This window comes from Typha angustifolia, chromosome 10 (assembly GCF_048772165.1).
Source record: "Typha angustifolia cultivar Huaian chromosome 10, ASM4877216v1, whole genome shotgun sequence".
Lineage (NCBI taxonomy): Eukaryota > Viridiplantae > Streptophyta > Magnoliopsida > Poales > Typhaceae > Typha > Typha angustifolia.
Window position 1 is genome coordinate 2,425,757 of NC_133248.1, and position 17,837 is coordinate 2,443,593.

The 17,837-nt window shown below is 40.2% G+C and overlaps 1 long non-coding RNA gene and 7 other non-coding genes across 9 annotated transcripts; all 8 read left to right on the forward strand.

Moving 5' to 3' along the window:
* The first annotated feature begins 5,216 nt into the window (after window positions 1-5,216).
* Window positions 5,217-11,105, forward strand: LOC140768877 (uncharacterized). Of its 2 annotated transcripts, XR_012105811.1 has the most exons (4): window positions 5,217-5,360; window positions 5,456-5,590; window positions 5,698-5,876; window positions 10,767-11,105. It is a non-coding gene; the product is annotated as an uncharacterized lncRNA (long non-coding RNA). The 2 variants fall into 2 exon arrangements; XR_012105810.1 differs by lacking the exon at window positions 10,767-11,105 and having other exon boundaries at window positions 5,698-6,296.
* Window positions 6,468-6,550, forward strand: LOC140769412 (small nucleolar RNA SNORD36). Its single transcript, XR_012105895.1, has one exon. It is a non-coding gene; the product is annotated as a small nucleolar RNA SNORD36 (small nucleolar RNA).
* On the forward strand, window positions 6,869-6,946 carry LOC140769414 (small nucleolar RNA SNORD36). The gene has a single exon (XR_012105897.1). It is a non-coding gene; the product is annotated as a small nucleolar RNA SNORD36 (small nucleolar RNA).
* On the forward strand, window positions 7,182-7,262 carry LOC140769411 (small nucleolar RNA SNORD36). Its single transcript, XR_012105894.1, has one exon. It is a non-coding gene; the product is annotated as a small nucleolar RNA SNORD36 (small nucleolar RNA).
* LOC140769429 (small nucleolar RNA SNORD36) lies at window positions 7,742-7,824 on the forward strand. The gene has a single exon (XR_012105911.1). It is a non-coding gene; the product is annotated as a small nucleolar RNA SNORD36 (small nucleolar RNA).
* LOC140769413 (small nucleolar RNA SNORD36) lies at window positions 8,162-8,248 on the forward strand. The gene has a single exon (XR_012105896.1). It is a non-coding gene; the product is annotated as a small nucleolar RNA SNORD36 (small nucleolar RNA).
* Window positions 8,484-8,564, forward strand: LOC140769428 (small nucleolar RNA SNORD36). The gene has a single exon (XR_012105910.1). It is a non-coding gene; the product is annotated as a small nucleolar RNA SNORD36 (small nucleolar RNA).
* LOC140769427 (small nucleolar RNA SNORD36) lies at window positions 9,962-10,042 on the forward strand. Its single transcript, XR_012105909.1, has one exon. It is a non-coding gene; the product is annotated as a small nucleolar RNA SNORD36 (small nucleolar RNA).
* Window positions 11,106-17,837: the final 6,732 nt, after the last annotated feature.

A 17,837-nucleotide genomic window follows, 5' to 3' on the forward strand; every position in this document is an offset into this window, starting at 1 on the left:
AGGAACATACATTGGAAATGCAAAGGAATGGAAACTAGTCATGCTTCCATCGGATCGGTGAGATGAACTAGTACGATTTGATACGCCTTCAGCAGGATAATAGATCGAATCAGCAGGCTCCTCTACATTTTCACTTAAGGCATCCTTTGATGTTTCAGAATTTCCAGCTTCTGCAATTGACATCTCTGTCTCTGATGCTACGTCTGTGCCTGTAGTACTAGTATCGGATATCGGCGGCATAGGTGCAAATGGATAAAATGGGTTACAAGGATAGGTGGTCAGATCTCCTGACTTATTGAAAAGAAATGTATTGTCCCTGAAGCTGGAATTTCCAACATGAATGCTGAACAATGACTCATTGGAAGCCACACTCCATTCAACATGTGATGCGGGTGTCGTCGCAAAGATTGAGGAAGGGATTCTATTCGGATCAGGAGTATCCAAAATACTCATCACCTGAACTGGAGGAGACTGCTTTGGTTCAGTTATGCTAATTCGATCTGGTTTAGGATTAACATCAGATGCACCATTTTGAGTCTTAAAGTGATGATCAGATCCATGCTGAGGGAGTCTTGTGAAATCACTAGTAGCCTCACTGTTGCCTGAAACTGGCTTAACAAGTACTGATACATCCAACTGAAAGAAATCTTCATCAGAAGAATCCTCAGAAGATGAGGAAGGCGAACAAGAAGCTTCTTTCTTGAAATCATGCTTGTTTTGAAGTGTAGACTCATCTCGTTCATCATCTCCAGATGAAGTGCCCTCAGGATGGGTGTTCTTATGCTTACTTCTTTCATCCCCCTGACCAGTATCCATGGTGTGATACTATAAACACCTACCAACCTTCCAGGCCACCGTATTCCATGCCTACATGTTGCAGTAAAGTAAAGAAACGTAAGTTGAATTTGAATAAAGAGTAAGATACATTGAGAATAAAAAAGATTGTAATCAAGCTTGACCAAAAGAAAATAAAAAAAGCTTATAAAGTTCACTTTCTTTATCAATCTTGCAGAAAAAACATTAAGATTTTCGAATCATATATAGTAGATACCGACAACACCTGAATGTGATTAGCTTCATTTACATCATCTCAAGTAACTTTTGATGATTTTTATAGGTTGGAGAAAAATCTACCATCTCATATCCTTGGTACTTTTTTCACACAAAAGTAATATACAAGCAGTTATATATGTTATTAAATTCTTATCCATCATGCTTGAAGAGCCTGATGAATTGTATTAGTAAGTAACAATATCCTTTTCCATTGAAATATATGGTGGTATAAAAACCTATTGAACTATGCAAATCAATTGCAAGCTATTAATAGAGAACAATGATCAGCAAAATGAAAAAAAAAGGTTCTTAGTAACAGAAGGTCATTTTGAAACTTAGAACAGTTTAGAAAAGTCTTAAGTAGCATTTGGTTCATGCACAAAGAACACTTATTTACGTATATTTTGGTCAAATATTTTATAAGTTAAGTTATGTAACAAGTTATGCATAAAATGTTATCATATATAGAAGGGCACGATAAAATTATACACCTTTTCTAAGCAAAATATTTGCTACAGTTAATATATTTATTCATAAATAGCAATCAAACATAAATTCGTGCATAAACTGATAATTATTATATAGTAAAATTAAATAAAATATGAAAAAATTATAAATTGATACAATTTATATACAAAAGATATGCATAAGTGATATTGGGTCATAGTCATTGAGTCTACACAAGTGATATCGGATCATAGTCATTGAGTTTACAAGTAATTTAGCCTAAATATTAGACGAAAAAAAGACATTTATTTCCTGCATAACATGATGAAAATAAAACAATACAAGAAAACAAAAGATTTACATAAAAAATCCACAACCAGAAAATAAAACCACTTAACTAAATAATAGATCGAACTCCAAATCCAAATACCCAGTTGTACAAAACTCAAGCACTTGCACAAATCTACACAAAACCAAAATACCAACATAAGAATCTCTCGCCCTCTTATGAGTTGGATCTCTCCAACATTTCTAAGCCTGAGTAATTAATTTGGAGTATGCATTTCAGAATCATTCTTGATAAGTTCCTGAAATCAATGGCATTGGAATGACTCCAATATCCTAACGAAGGATTCAAACAAATCCATCCAAAGATTCAATAAACCACTAAGATATCATTCTTCTTAATCGAGCTATGTGTTCACCCTCCTAATTTGTTTAACTTTAACTCAATATATACCCACCTCAATTAACAATCTCCTTACACATATAAAAGAAGAAGAATTTAAGAATTTAACATATATAATTCAAGGCAGAAGAGCATCAAACTTTATAAACTACTAAGAAAACGAAAGGAGACTTTTATGGGTTGATAGCTTTGAGACATACCACAATGAGATACTACAACCAATGCGTAAAGATGATCAGATGTAAAATGATCTGAATCCCAAGTTAACTTTGACTGATTTTAAATCTTCAGAATGCCAAATTGGCCGTTCTCATTAGAGTTTTATATTTCGTTTTCTTTTTCTACTACAAATCTTCCTGAGAGAGAGAAAGAGAGAGAGAGAGAAGATGGAGGGTGGTGGTCAACGGCCGAGGGACGCTTTGTGTATATTGCTTTGCTTTGACCTGCTGCAAGTTTTCTTGTAGGAATATTTTACAATATCTATTCTACCGAGGGGATATGGGTAACACGAGATGTTGTTCTTGCTTTACCAGTACACGTGGCATGCAGAATGACAGGTGGGATAGTTTTGAGATGCAATTGGGGGAACAATGGAGCACTTACAACTTGTTGGGACCCATTGTGTGCCACGTGGTGGGCAGTATAACGGGCCGGCATCCGGAATAAAAGGTGTGGTAGTGGGGGTGTTAAATATGACTAATAATAGGTTTTAGAAGATCCTTGGAACGTTGATGATTAAAATTTTGAATAATTATCCTCCATATCTACTATGAATATACCTCCTGAACTATTGAAAATATTTTAATTTATATTCAAAATAATTTCAACGAAAATAAGAACATTTAAGTAAAGTACAATATAATCTGATATAAGTATTAATAAAAATAGTTTAAGTATATAATTATGAAATAACAATAAGAGGCTTATATATAATTATAAAAATAAAAGTATAAATAAAATCTAATTATTGTTAATTTTTGTGGTTATTACTCTCTACTTTATTAATCGCTAATTACACGTAAATAATCATTCTCGGATCATGTAAAAAATAATTATCAAAGTTTAGTATTTTATTTTTATATAAAATAGTATATAACAATAAAGTGCTAAAAATACATTATATATGTATAAGTATACATGTACATTAATGGAAACTTATATAATTTGAGTATTATTAATAAAATTAAATACATTAATCTAATAATGATAATTAAGCTATAAATACCAAAATAATTAATTATATTTGTCTTACTTGTGCTTAGCTAATAATTATATTAGCGAATATAAGTATATATATATACATATACATATACATATAGTGCTAGGCTTAGCCTAGCACCTCAACACTACAAGTGCTGGGCTGACCCGAGCACCATGCACTATAGGGTGCTGGGTCGAGCCGAGCACCATTGCAGCCTAGGGTAGTAAGCCTAAGGAGAGAAAAAGAATGGGAGGGGAAGAAGAAGAAGAATAAGAAGAAGAGGAAGGAAGAAGAAAGAAAAAAAGGGAAAGGAGGGGCGCAGAATGTGTTTGTAGCGGTGCACGGACGTTCGAATGTCTTCTATCCATTTGAACGTCATACGAAACGTGTTACTAGTAGTGCATAGACGTTCAAATGCCGCCATTTGTTCGAATGTTCTGTGGGTCTTTTCTTGAGTCTCAAGTCAGCCTTATAAATAGATAAGTTGAGTTTTAGGATTGGGTGTGGGGGTAAGTTACAAGAGAGAAAATATGGGAGACTTTTGCATGAGTAGAAGGCTCTATGAGAGAGTACTCCTCTATTATATTTGGAAGAGATTGGACAGGGGGAAACCATTTATATTTGTATTTCTATTTGCATTGGATTAGTGGATTAAAGCTTTGCACCACTTGTGGATATATCCATGTCACATAATCACATAAATCTCGTCTCTCGTTCTCTCTTCTTTGTGGTTTGCATTTATTAAAGTCCTTATCGATGGTTATTTTAGGTGTAGAAGTTCTCTACATTTAGCACCTTAGTTAAAGATTTTTCCTTTGATATTGATATTAGTTTTATTAATATTTAATTTATCCAAATCTACTGCTATCACATTGGTATTATTTGAGAAAATTAGAAATCGCTTCCGTTAGCATTCATCAATTTGGTATTTAGGACAACAATGTACTCTTAATTGACGTTTATCACTCTTATCATTGTAGCCTAAATGGGTGATAAAGTCACTACGCCATTACCCAGTGGTTTAGGCTATTCAAAAAAGCCTCCCATGCGTCCATGCAAAACTGAACCAGGAGTGTTCAAAATCCATTTAGTTAATTATATTTTATTAGTGGGATTTTTGGTAACTACAGGTTAGTGATGAGTTTTACATGAAAAGAAAATAATTAGACTAATTCAATTAAGTCTTTGGACTAATTAGGCAAGTTGGTTGTAGGTGAACCAAGATAAGGCTCAACTTAGACTTACACCAAGTATTATGCAGTTAATATAATCAGCTTTTTATAATTCTTTTTTCACTTTTGTCTCAGGAAAACGGGAATGCAAGTGTTCAATAATTATAATTTAATAATAAAACTATAAAATAAAATAAAAAATATATAAGTGCTCAATAATTATGACGTAATAAAAGTAACGAAGCAATAACACTAGACGAGTTTGAAAATAAAAATAAATTGTGTATTAAATATTTATATTTTCTGTTTCGCAGTCTTTTTAATTAATTCGCAGTTATTAAAATTTTATATTTTATATTTTCTAGTTTTATTATAAAATTTATAGTTATTGGACACTTGAATTTTTATAAATTTTATAATTTTATTATTTAATTCATAATTATTACGTAATTCATAGTTGTTGATTACTTATATTTTTTATTTTAAAGTTTTATTAAAAAAATTATAGTTTTACATTTACTAGGGGTGTAAATGAGCTTGAGCTAGCCGGTCCAGCTCAGTCTCGGCTCGAAGTCTCGAAATTAATTCCAAGTAGGTTTAGGGTTTTAGGATATATATATATATAGCTCTCGTCGGCTAGGGTTTCCTTCGTACTTCAGGACCGCTCGAGAAATATTCCCCAGCTCCTTGACTTGTTTCGCGATTTGCTCTCCTTAATCTCGACGCAGTAAGGGTATCTCCTCCTTGGCCCTCGCCCACAAGAGGATCGCTCCAAGCTGGCTGAAGATCCTCGCAGGACGTAATGTCCATCACTCGATCCCTTTCTGTTCGCGGGATCCATTGGGTTCTCCTTTTCTGTTGATCTTTTTTTTTATTATTATTTTCATCTCCCAGTTGGATTACCACATTAAATAGTTTGCCAAGCGGGGGATGACACCGTCCAAGTCGGTGTTCTTTGAGACTCTCACTGAATCGCACAGGTGAAGAGTGTGACGGGAATCAAGATCTTTAGGCTCCTCAAGGGCCTTGGTACAGTCTTCTCTTTGGTTAAAGTTGGAGTTTTTTTTTTTTGTAGTTTTCTGTTTTTGGTTAAATTTGATCTGGGGTTTCTTATTTGTTTTTTTTTTCCTGTGTAGGGCTTGCGCCAGAGATTTTGGAGGATCTGTATCACTTGATCAAGAAAGTGGAACACGAAGCATTTGGAGAGGAACTGGAAGGATAAGGATTCCAAGTTCAGGCTGATCCTTGTGAAAGCCAGGATTCACGGATTGGTTCGTCAAAACAAGAGGTCCAAGAAGCTCCTCCCCGTGTGGAGGTAGTGATTTTCTAGTTCTTGGTCTTCTCTTCAAGCTTAGTTGTGCTCTTTCCGGCTCTTTGGGTATCCAAGTTATAGCTGCATAAGATGAACATTTCAAGTCGAGCTGTTGTTAGCTGATATTATACATCTTCCTTTTTGTTTGTCGAGTAGGTTTATCGCAGTAATGTGATATTACTAGAGTAGCTTAGGCCAACTAGGCCAACTTAGTGTTCTAGTAGAAAACTTAATCAATACTCTAAAATCTAATTGAACTCATCACCTTTGAATTAGTCAACTATTTAATCCAGATTCCACCTGTGATCTGCAAAATTCTTGAACAGTCTCAGGGTGATTTTTGTTTATTTTGAATGTGAGAATGTATAAAAAATCTTGTTGTGTTACTAAACTATTATCTTTGTACTCTTCTATTTGTGTTTATTTTTGTTTACTTTGTTATCTTTGTACTCTTCTATTTCTTGTTATGTCTGGTTAAATTTTGCACCTAGTATCTTGGTTTTTGTAGGTTGCGATTTTATTGCAGTAAAGGTAATGCTTTTGTGGTCAGAAATTTTAGTAACTATTCGAGTTTCATCTTTAAATGGATAGACTAAGCAGATGATGTTATTTAGATTAGACTCTGAGACTATTGTCTTTGAAGTCTCAAAAATCGAGCTTTTTAAAACTGATGCTCAGTCTACGGGGAATTCTATATTGGATCCTTTTTTGACTTGACAACTTGAGGAATGCTGTTCTTTTATAGGCTCTGAACTTATGATGATATTTCCTGGTTTTGTGAGTACTACAAAGTTTATAACATAATAGAGTTAAGAATATGATATTTGGCAATTAATTAATTATTCTTCATATGGTGCTGTTGAATAATATCTAGTTTGAATAAAATTTTAAAGCCTTTTGATAGGAAGCACTAAACCTATGTAAATCTTGATTATCTTGTATGATTAGTTCATTCGCCTGAAGAAAGAGAACTTTCTTTTTCAGATTATTTTACTGAGCAGATGATATAGTAGTATATTCACTAAGATATTTCTATGAAGTCTTAAAATTTGAGTTTGTAATACTGATGCTTAGTCTTATTCTATGCAAAACATGGAGTTAGCTTTCTGGAAATTTGAAGTGTATGATGTTGATAAGGTGACAATGTTTTATTATATTGTAATACGAGAGTTTGAGTCATTTAATATTTTTGAGCTGTTGATATTTTGTCAACTTTTGTGGTTGCAGCCTTGTTTGGTTATTCAATATTTCCCCCTATTGATGTTGTTTTATTATGCAATTACTGGTGTTAATATTTTTGGATTACCAGAGCAGATGAAGATGTTATTATCAATAACTGAGATGTCTCTATGAAGTCTCAAAAATCGAGCTTTTTAAGACTGATGCTCTGTTTATGTTTTGTTATAACATATTATTGTATATTCTCTTTTGAACGAAATTTAAAAGGTTTCTATGGGTACCTCGCACTAGCTTATTATAAGTTAACCAAGTTTATTCACATCTGTGGTTCTAATAACTTTGTGTGGACATAACCTGCTTTTTTATACTCCATTTTTCCCCTTCTTATGAAGGTGTTTCTAATGTAGGAACGACCATTTTAAAATCATTTCACTGAGCATGCGATGATATGATATTATCATTTATTGATATATCTTTTTGAAGTCTTAGAAAATCAAGCTTCCTAAGACTGATAGTCTATTGTAGCTTATTATAAATAATTACTTTTTAACTATTTAAGGAAGTCTAAAATGTTTCTAAGTGGAAACCTAACACTAAATTTTTAAATATTAACTAAGTTTATTCACATTTGAGCTTCTGATAGGTTTGTATGAGGTAACTTGCTTTTAATCTTTTATTTTTTTTCCTTTGAGCAAATGATGATATTAACTATCATTCACTGAGATATCCCTATGAAGTCTCATGAAATCGAGCTTTTTAAAACTGATGCTCAGTTTAATTTATTCTAGTTATGTTTAAGATCAAACTACCCCTGAACTTTTGTTTGTATCACTTTGCTCCTTTATGGATTAGACTAATATAAATTTATGATGGTCTTTTCTCTAGTTTTGTGAGTAGTAAGCAAATTTTATATCATAATAGTGTTAAGAATTAAGAATATGATATGTGGGAAATAATTAATTGTTGCTCATACGGTGCACTTGAATAGTATCTAGTTTGAACAATTTTTAAAAGCTTGTCATAGTTCTGACCTATGTAAATCTTGATTATCATGTTTGATTAGTTCATTTAAAAAATGAAACAGAAATTTCTTTGCAGATTATTTTACTGAGCAAATGATTTAAATATAATAATATCATTTGCTGAGATATTTTGATGAAGTCTCAAAAAATTGAGGTTCTTAAGACTGATGCTTAGTCTTATCCTCTGCAAAACATGGTTTTAGCTTGCTTTGTAGAAATTTGAAGTTTATGATATGAAGAGGTGACAATGTTATGCAGTAACACGAGAGTCGAGTCATTTAATGTCTTCTGATCTGCTGATATCTCCGCAACTCTTCTGGAGGCAGCCATGTTTGGTTATTTGATGGCTCCATGATGAAGCTGTTGTATTGTGCTAAGTATTATTGGTGTTAAACTTTTTGTTTTACCAGAGCAGATGATGAAGTTATTATCAATAACTGAGATGTCTCTATGAAGTCTCAAATATCGAGCTTTTTAAAACTGATGCTCTGTTTATACTTTGTTATAATATATTATTGAATACTTTCTTTTTTAAGGATACTTAAAAAGTTTCTATTGAAACCACCTCTCACTAGCTTATGATAAATTAACAAAGTTATAGTCACATCTGTGCTTTCATGTTTTTGATAACTTTGTAGAAATAACCTGTTTTTAATAATTCGTTTTTTTAAACTTCTGATGAAGGTGTTTCCACGGTAGGTTTTATCATTTTAAAATGATTTAACTGAGCTTTTTAAGACTGATGTTATATTACAACATGTTACTAATAGTTAGTTTTAAACTTTAAGGAAGTTTAAAATGTTTCTAAGTGAAAACCTAACACTAGTGCAAAATTTTCAAAGTTTATTCACATTTGAGCTGATTATTTTGTATGAGGTGATTTGCTTTTAGCAATTCATTGTTTCCCGTTTTGATTATGGTGTAAGCATAGGATTTATCTGATTTACCTAACCAGATGATGATTTGCAGTATCATTTACTTGGATATTCTTATGTAGTCTCATAAAATTCAGCTTTTCAAAATTGATGCTCAATTTAGTTTATTCTCTGTATAAAATGTAGTTTGAATATTATTTAGTTTTTGAATAAAATTTCAAGTCATTTGTGAAAACTGGCTTAATTTTTAGTAACTAATAAAGCAGTTTCTTAGTGATTAGTTAGCATGTGATATAGCAACTGACAGGTTAATCATTAATGACGTATTAATCACTTTGCTAGGAGGTATATATGCAAAGTTCTTGTCTTTGCGTGTTAGGGAGCAAATCTCTGATAAGTAAATGTGGGTACTGATAAATTCTCCGTCCAGCCTTGGCAAGTCCAGTAAATCATCTCTGATGTTTGTGCTTCTATGTTGAGGTGTAAAAAGGTTTATTTTAAATTATGTAAATTTGAGGCCAATGGTGATGCCCACTTAGTTGAATGCTAGATGTTTCGCCTGGTCGGATGACGTAAGACCTATTTTCTTTAGGGACGCTCTGGTGTGCATGAAGATTTCTTGGATTGGATTGTATCAATTAAGGTAATTCTATATTAAAAAAATGAATCCTTAGACCATCTGCATTTTTGTACTTAATAACTTTAGTAAAATTGTTAGGTACTTTTTCCATAACTAAGGAAGTCTCAAAAAATTAAGGTTTTTAAGACTGATGCTTAGTCTTATCCTCTGCGAATTATGGTTTTAGCTTGCTTTGTAGAAATTTGAAGTTTATGATATGAAGAGGTGACAATGTTATGCAGTAACACAAGAGTTGAATCATTTAATGTCTTCTGATCTGCTGATATCTCCGCAACTCTTCTGGAGGCAGCCATGTTTGGTTATTTGATGGCTCCATAATGAAGCTGTTGTATTGTGCTAAGTATTATTGGTGTTAAACTTTTTGTTTTACCAGAGCAGATGATGAAGTTATTATCAATAACTGAGATGTCTCTATGAAGTATCAAATATCGAGCTTTTTAAAACTGATGCTCTGTTTATACTTTGTTATAATATATTATTGAATACTTTCTTTTTTAAGGATACTTAAAAAGTTTCTGTGGAAACCACCTCTCACTAGCTTATGATAAATTTACAAAGTTATAGTCACATCTGTGCGTTCATGTTTTTGATAACTTTGTAGAAATAACCTGTTTTTAATAATCAATTTTTTTAACTTCTGATGAAGGTGTTTCCACCGTAGGTTTTATCATTTTAAAATGATTTAACTGAGCTTTTTAAGACTGATGCTCTATTACAACATGTTACTAATAGTCAGTTTTAAACTTTAAGGAAGTTTAAAATGTTTCTAAGTGAAAACCTAACACTAGTGCAAAATTGACAAAGTTTATTCACACTTGAGCTGATTACCTTGTATGAGGTAATTTGCTTTTAGTAATTCATTGTTTCCCATTTTGATTATGGTGTAAGCATAGTATTTATCTGATTTACCTAACCAGATAATGATTTGTAGTATCATTCACTGGGATATTCTTATGTAGTCTCATAAAATTCAGCTTTTTAAAATTGATGCTCAATTTAGTTTATTCTCTGTATAAAATGTAGTTTGAATATTATTTAGTGTTTGAAGAAATTTTCAAGTCATTTGTGAAACCTGGCTTAATTTTAGTAACTAATAAAGCAGTTTCTTAGTGATTATTTAGCATGTGATATAGCAACTGACAGGTTAATCATTATGACGTATTAATCACTTTGCTAGGTGACTTCGCGTGGAGCAAATCTCTGATAAGTAAATGTGGATACTGAAATTCTCCGACCAGCCTTGGCAAGTCCAGTAAATTATCTTTGATGTTTGTGTTTCTATGTCAGAGGTGTAAAAAGGTTTATTTTAGATTATGTAAATTTGAGGTGGCCAATGGTGAATGCCCACTTATTTCCAAATTTTGGAAGATGTTTCTTTCGGTTGGATGGCCTAACACCAATTGCATTTTTTTTGTACTAACTAATTTTAGTAAAGTTGTTAGGTACCTTCTTCATAACTACAGAGGTCATAAGAGATTTTAGCTGCAAATAATTATTATGGTGAATTGTATAGTAGTCGGTGGTGGTTTAGTAAGTTTGATTGATGGTTTGGCAGTATGGATGGTTTGGAGAAATAGCTGGATAGCTTAATGGTTTGGAGTAATGTTTCAGATGAGGTTTTAGTGTTTTTGTATTCAGAGAGAGTTGGCTTTTTATTTAATTTATATTTAGCTTAGGTGTTTGGGTTCTTGAATGATAAAAGAAAAACTTGCATTCTTTTAATATCATGGAAGGAATATGAAAATTAAAATAGCTCTTACTAGATCTTAGAAATTATTATGGATCTAGAACAAGCTTCCAAGAACAATATAAGTAAGTGATGTTTTGGAAGTAAGCCGTCCACTTTGGCAATAGAATTGAAATGACCTCAAAGTATAATATTAAAAAGGTTGATAATTTAAAATCAAAATCTAGTTTAGCTTTGAGATAGTTTTTCTTTTGATTATTCATGAGTTCGAAAGTTATATACATATCGAATAAAAGGATTAACTCTTTATAGATTTCGAGATACTTAGATTTTACTAAGTTTTTAGTTAATATAATAAGTTGTCTAGTCTAGGTTTTAAGATATATGTGTTGTCGAGATTTATTTCAAACTATCATATTGCTAAGCTGTTTCTTTAAGATAATCGTACTGTCAAATTATTAATTGAGTCGTTAAGTAATCAAATCACCAAATAATTTTTTTTCCATAATATTATGAGCTCTGAGTTTGTTGTGCATATGCATGGTTACATATAAATAACTGATAATTTTATTATAAACAGTACACTGACAGTAAAAGTTAAACGCATTAGATGACAATAATTTCTAGAATCAAGGTCTAGAATCAAGGTCTGAAGCATTTAGTACAAGGATCTAGTTTTATTTTTTATTTTTTATTATTTTTTTTTTGAGTGCAAAGAGCTGAGATCAGCTATTTATTGATTTTGCCGCCACGTGTCGGTGTCGGCGGTTAAAAGCTTACATAATTCCGGTGGAGCGTTGCTTAGGCGCTCCACCTGGCAGTATCCCGAAGCCACACTGGCCCTGGCTGCTGCCCAGTCAGCTGCCGAGTTGGCTTCTCTCCCTACGTGGGATAACCGGACCTCGTCGACGCCATTGGCGAGCTCTGCACATTCGCGCGCCAGGTTGCGGACCCGCCATGGCCCGAGCTCCGGCTGCTGCACGCATCTGATGGCCTCGGTGCAGTCCGACTCGATCTCAAGCCGAGAGCCTCTTCTCGCCATCTTCAACGCCAGTCTAATGGCCCAGATTTCCGTTTGTAGCGCCGAGGTACCCGGGCACGGCTCCCATCCAGCCTGAAGGAACTCCCCGTCGGTACTTCGAAATATGGCCGCTGCTCCGCCTTGATATGCGCCTGCTTTCAGTGCTCCGTTGGTGTTGGCTTTGATCCAGCCCGTCTCCGGCGGTACCCAGGGCTTCCTTATCTTCCTCGGCTTCGGGTTCTTCTGTTTGTTTACGCACCGGTACTCCTCCGCCATTTCGACCGCGGCCCGGACCACGGCTAGCTCCGGCGTCCGCTTTCCTCTAAACACCACTCCGTTTCTGCTCTTCCACAGTGACCACAGAGTGCAAGCTATCAGCCCTTTGGCCCGTCCATCCTCCTTCGCACTGACGTTCCACGTTTTCGTGATCCATTGTTGGTCGATCTCCGCTGTCTCCATCCTCTCCCTAGTGCCCAGGGTTTTCCAAACCTCCCTACTGTATCTGCATGCGAACAGGAGATGCTCGCTCGTCTCGGTGAACAGGCCGCACATGGCACACAGATCCTCGGGGCCAACGTGAAGGTAGTGGAGGTACGCTCTGGTTGGGAGCCTACCCCACAAGAGCTTCCAGCAGAAAACTCTGATCCTCGGAGCCACCTGTAGGCGCCAGAGGTTACTCCATCCTGGCCATAGTTGGCTGCTCTGAGGGAGCAGGGACTGGTATATCGCCTTCACCGAGGGCGTCCCCCTTGGGTGCGGCCACCAGATCCATCTGTCCTCGTCGGTGGCGGCATCCATGGGGAAATTTGCGATCTCGTAAGCCAGCTCCGTTCCTGCCTCGCTGACCAATCTCCCCGGAGTCCATTGATCGTCACCGGTGAGGTTTGCCACACTCAGGTTTTCTGCCATTAGCCTAGGTGCCAGGACCCTTGGCTGTCTGGACCATGGGACCTCATGCAGCCATGGATCGAAAGCGGCACGAGTGTCTCTACCGTTCCCGATCATCACCCTACAACCCATTCTTAACTGAGTAGCTGTTTTGGTGAGAGCTCGCCACATCCAGGATTGGTGCTGGGTCTTCGTGGTCTCCCACGGGTGTAGCCGTCCGTATTTGGCCTGCATGATAAGAATCCATGGCACCTGCTCCCTGTTTAGCATTTTGAACACCAGCTTACCCAGGTGGGCGGTTCTGGCTTCTCGAAGTCGCCGGACTCCGAGCCCGCCCTGGCGCTTGGCCTGCGTCACCTGTGCCCAGTTCATCAGGTGCAGGCCGTGGCCGTCTTGGTTTTTCCATAGAAATTGACGGGCTTTCTTTTCTATTTCCTCCAGTACTCCGTCGGGCACCCAGGTGCTGCCTAGCCAGTAAGACGGGATCGCTAGCAGCGCCGCCTTGATCAGTGTTAGCTTGCCAGCCTGGGAGAGTAGCGACCCTTTCCAGCCCGCGAGCCTCTTTCCGATCCTCTCCACCAGCTCCAGATGCTCTTTCACCTTCACGCGCCTCCCAGAGATGAGCACACCGAGGTAGTTGAATGGCATGCCGGCCACCTTCAGCCCGAGCTACACACTGAGCTGGCTGCCTTCTGCAACTCCGATCCTGTTGGGCAGATACAGCTCCGACTTGCTGTAGTTCACCCTCTGGTTTGTGATGATCTCATACTATCTCAGGCTCTCGAGGATGCTGTTGGCGTTCTCCGGCGAAGCTTCCAGCATGAGCAGCAGGTCATCTGCATAGAGCAGGTGCGTCAGCTGCACTTCTCTGACCCGGTAGCCTCGCAGAAGGCCTCGCGCCGCCTTCTCGTTGATGAGACCCGACAGCACTTGCGAGACGATGATGAAGAGGTAGGGGGAAAGCGGATCGCCTTGTCTCAGGCCACTCCTGGGGGTGATCCAGGTGGTCGGGCACCCATTTATCAGCAAGGCGAACCTGGGGGACGCTATGCACGCCTGCACCCAGTTGCACCACCGAGTAGGGAAACCCATCCGTCGGAGCGCACCCACCACCGCCGGCCACCTGACCCGATCATAGGCCTTCTCCATGTCCATTTTGATCATCATAATGGGTTGGCCGCTCTTATCCGTGAGCATGGAGTGGGCCACCTCCTGGGCAGCCAACGTGTTGTCTTCTATGCTTCGGCCGGCGACGAAAGCCGCCTGCTCCGGGCCGATAATTTTGGCCAGCACCACCTTGAGTCTATTTACCATGACCTTCGCAATAACCTTGTAGATGACATTACAGAGTGCGATCGGTCTATAGTCCGCCACCATTAGGGGATGCTCCTTCTTCGGGATCAAGGTTATGAATGTATCCCCCCATGCTTGAGGCATGGCCTCGCTGCTGAAGAAATGACCGACGGCCCGGCAGAGGTCTTCACCCATGGTGTTCCAGTACTTGATGTAAACTTCCGCTTGGATTCCGTCCGGGCCAGGGGCCTTCCCTCTCGGCAGGCTCCACGCCGCTTCCTTTATTTCCTCAGCCGTTATCGGCCTCGCAAGATCAGATGCTTCCTCTGTCGAGATGGAAGGCAGTGCTGGCCATTCCATCCTGCAGGGGTCTGCCTCTTCCGCTTCTCCCCAGAGCCGTTGGTAGAAGGATGTGAAACAATGGATCACTTCGGCCTGCTCCTGAACCCAGCACCCATCGTCGCCCTGGATGCCTGCAATCATGTTGCGACGGTGTCGCAAGGTAGCCGATATATGGAAGAATTTCGTGTTTCTGTCATCTTCCTCCGTCCACCTTAAGCGGGATCTTTGCAGCCATTTTATGTTGAGTTGCCGGTTTAGGGCTATCTTGCAGTTGTAGAAGCTCCTCAGGCTCTGCTGGCCCGCCTCCGGCAGCAGGCCGTTTGCATCTAGCTCCTCGAGGTCAGCCAGCTTCTGGTTTGTGTCCTTTAGCCGTCTCTCCACGCTCCCCACTGCCATGCAATTCCAGGTGCTCAGGCTTCTCCTCAGCTCACTCAGTCTGTGGGAGAAAGCTTGCATTGGGTTACCGCCAGCTCGCCGCTTCCAGGAGTCTTGGATGACGTGCTGGCATTCCTCATATTCCATCCAGAGGAGCTTGAATCGGAATGGTCGCTTGCTCCTCATTGATCCCGCCAGCACCGTGAGGAGCAGCGGCTCATGATCCGAGGCGCCCCGGTCTAGATGTTGGACTTTGCTCTCCGGATGATCACTGACCCACTCAGTGTTAGCCAGGGCTCTGTCAAGCCGGATCCAGATGTGGCGCGATCCTTGTTAGTTGTTACACCAGGTGTATGGTATACCCTCGAAGCCGAGGTCGCACAGCCCCGTCTCGTCCACAAACCGCGCAAAAGCCTTCCCTTTTGGCCCGAGGGCGACCACCCCGCTGCTTCGCTTCTCCTGAACGGAGAGGAACGCGTTAAAATCTCCCATGATCGCCCACGGCATGTTGATGGCCGCGATGTTCTTCAGCTCCTCCCAGAGATCCTGCTGCCCTTCCAGAATGGTGCTAGCATACACGGTGGTCCATATCCAGGTTTGTCCGGTCGTAAGGGTGATCGTGAGGTGGGCAGCATACCGAGAGACAGCGGCCACGTCAACCCACCCTATCTCCTTTTTCCAGATGACCAGGATGCCTCCTGCTCGGCCTTGCGCCGGAATGGCAAACCACGCCCAGCCTCTGCCAATCTTTTTGGCCACCTGCTCGGCTTCGATCCAGCTTGTGTGTGTTTCGAGCAACACCAGCATATCCAGGTTATGATCCCGGATCATAACTCTGCATCGGTCGAGTGCCTCTTTCTTGCGGGCACCTCTGCAATTCCACATTAAGGTTTTTAACATTGATAAACCTTGAAGTATGGTTTGCCGGCCGCCGGTCAATGAGTCCGGCCCCTCTTGGAGGTGGGCCTGACCGCTCCACCACCGTCTGTGTTCTCGTTTGCTAGCGCCAGCTCTAGCTCCATACCTCCTTGGGCTTTCGTTCCATGGTTAGCCACCAGCGCCACCTGCAACTCCCGCTCCTCGATTTCCATATCCTTCTCCTCTCGGTCCGCGAGCAGAAGGCATCGCTTGACTCTGGCCGCTGTTTCCTCGTGTTTTCCCGGCGGGCTTGTTTGATGCACGGAGGGGGGGCGAAGCCGGCAGAGGCAAGTCCATCTTGGACGAGCTGAGGTGGATAGTCGATGGAGTTCCAGCTCGCTCCTCCATGCCGTTTGGAGGTTTTTACGTAGGCCGACCGTTGCATCCGTCGGTCTCCCGAGCCAAGCCGTACTGTAATCCCTTGGACAACAGCCGTTCTTCCCATTTCTTCGCCGGCACGTGTCTGGGTTTCCTCTCTGCCGTCCAGTTCCATCCCTTCTGGCATTGATTGTTCCTCCACGGTGTCAACTACGGGTTCGTCCTCCCGTACTGAGTTCAGTTTCGCTCCAATAGCGTGCTTCCTTCGCCCGGGCCCCGCATCTCGCTCTTTTAATGCGGCTCCTTCGGACGTGATTGGCGTAGCGTACGGCGGGTTCTGATTGGCTCTTTCCTTTCCTTGATTGGGCTCCAGCGTCTTCTTCTTCTTCTCTACGTACTCCGCGTTTGCATGCAGCTCCTGAGGTCGACCTTTCGAGCGCTCAGATCCTGCACCTTCCTCCGCCTTTCGACTGGTACTGGCCTGGTGATGGTCTGCGCCATACTTGCCTGCACTTCTTTCCTTTCCGTGGCTCGAGTAGCTCTGTGCGAACAGGTTCCTTCCTCGAGGCTTGCTTTCCCCGTCTTTTTTGCCCATGGAAGCCTGCTCTCTCCCATCCTTCGCCGGGGTACCGGTTGCGTAACTAGGTCTCCTTCCTTTCTGATTAGCCTGCCATCTGGGCTTCCTGTGCACGGTGCACCATGGCCCATAATAAATGCTGTCTTCTTCCTTTGCGTCCTTTTCCTGGATAGGGTTTGAGCCTTGCTGTTCACCGCCTCCCTCGCCGGCATTCATCTCCGGCGCCTGGACACCTTGGTCTTTATCGGTGTAACCACACTCTGCCTCCTTGTGCCCTATCCTTCCGCATTTAAAGCATATTTTTGGAATGCTTTCATACTGCACACTTTGGTCCACTCTTTCATCCTTTTGCCCGAGCCATACCGCTGTTTTCAGTGGTTTGCTGAGATCTACCTCAATGCACACCCGGGCAAATCTGCTTCTGGAGTGATCTAGGGTGGTTTCGTCTACCCGCAGGGGTCGGCCGAAGAAGGCAGCCACCGGGATGAGGGCCTCCAGTTCCCAGTATTCCTGCGGCAGGTTGTGGAGCTGGATCCAAACCGGCGTCGTAGTGAACGTCTCCGGGGATGGCCGGAAGTTATTGCGCCATGGAATCAGGTTAAGGACTTGGCCTTGGACTGTCCATGGACCATTGATCAGGACGTGGTCGAGATCCACCTCCTTTTCGAACCGGAATACGTAGTAACCATCCGCCATATCTGAGACTGAGAATCCTTCTATCCCTTCCCATAGCTTAGCTAACCTTGATTTCAGCCAAGCCATCTGTATCCCCTTGCCCAGGAATCTGCCAAATAGGGTTAGCTTCCACCTATTCCGGCATTGCTCCAGC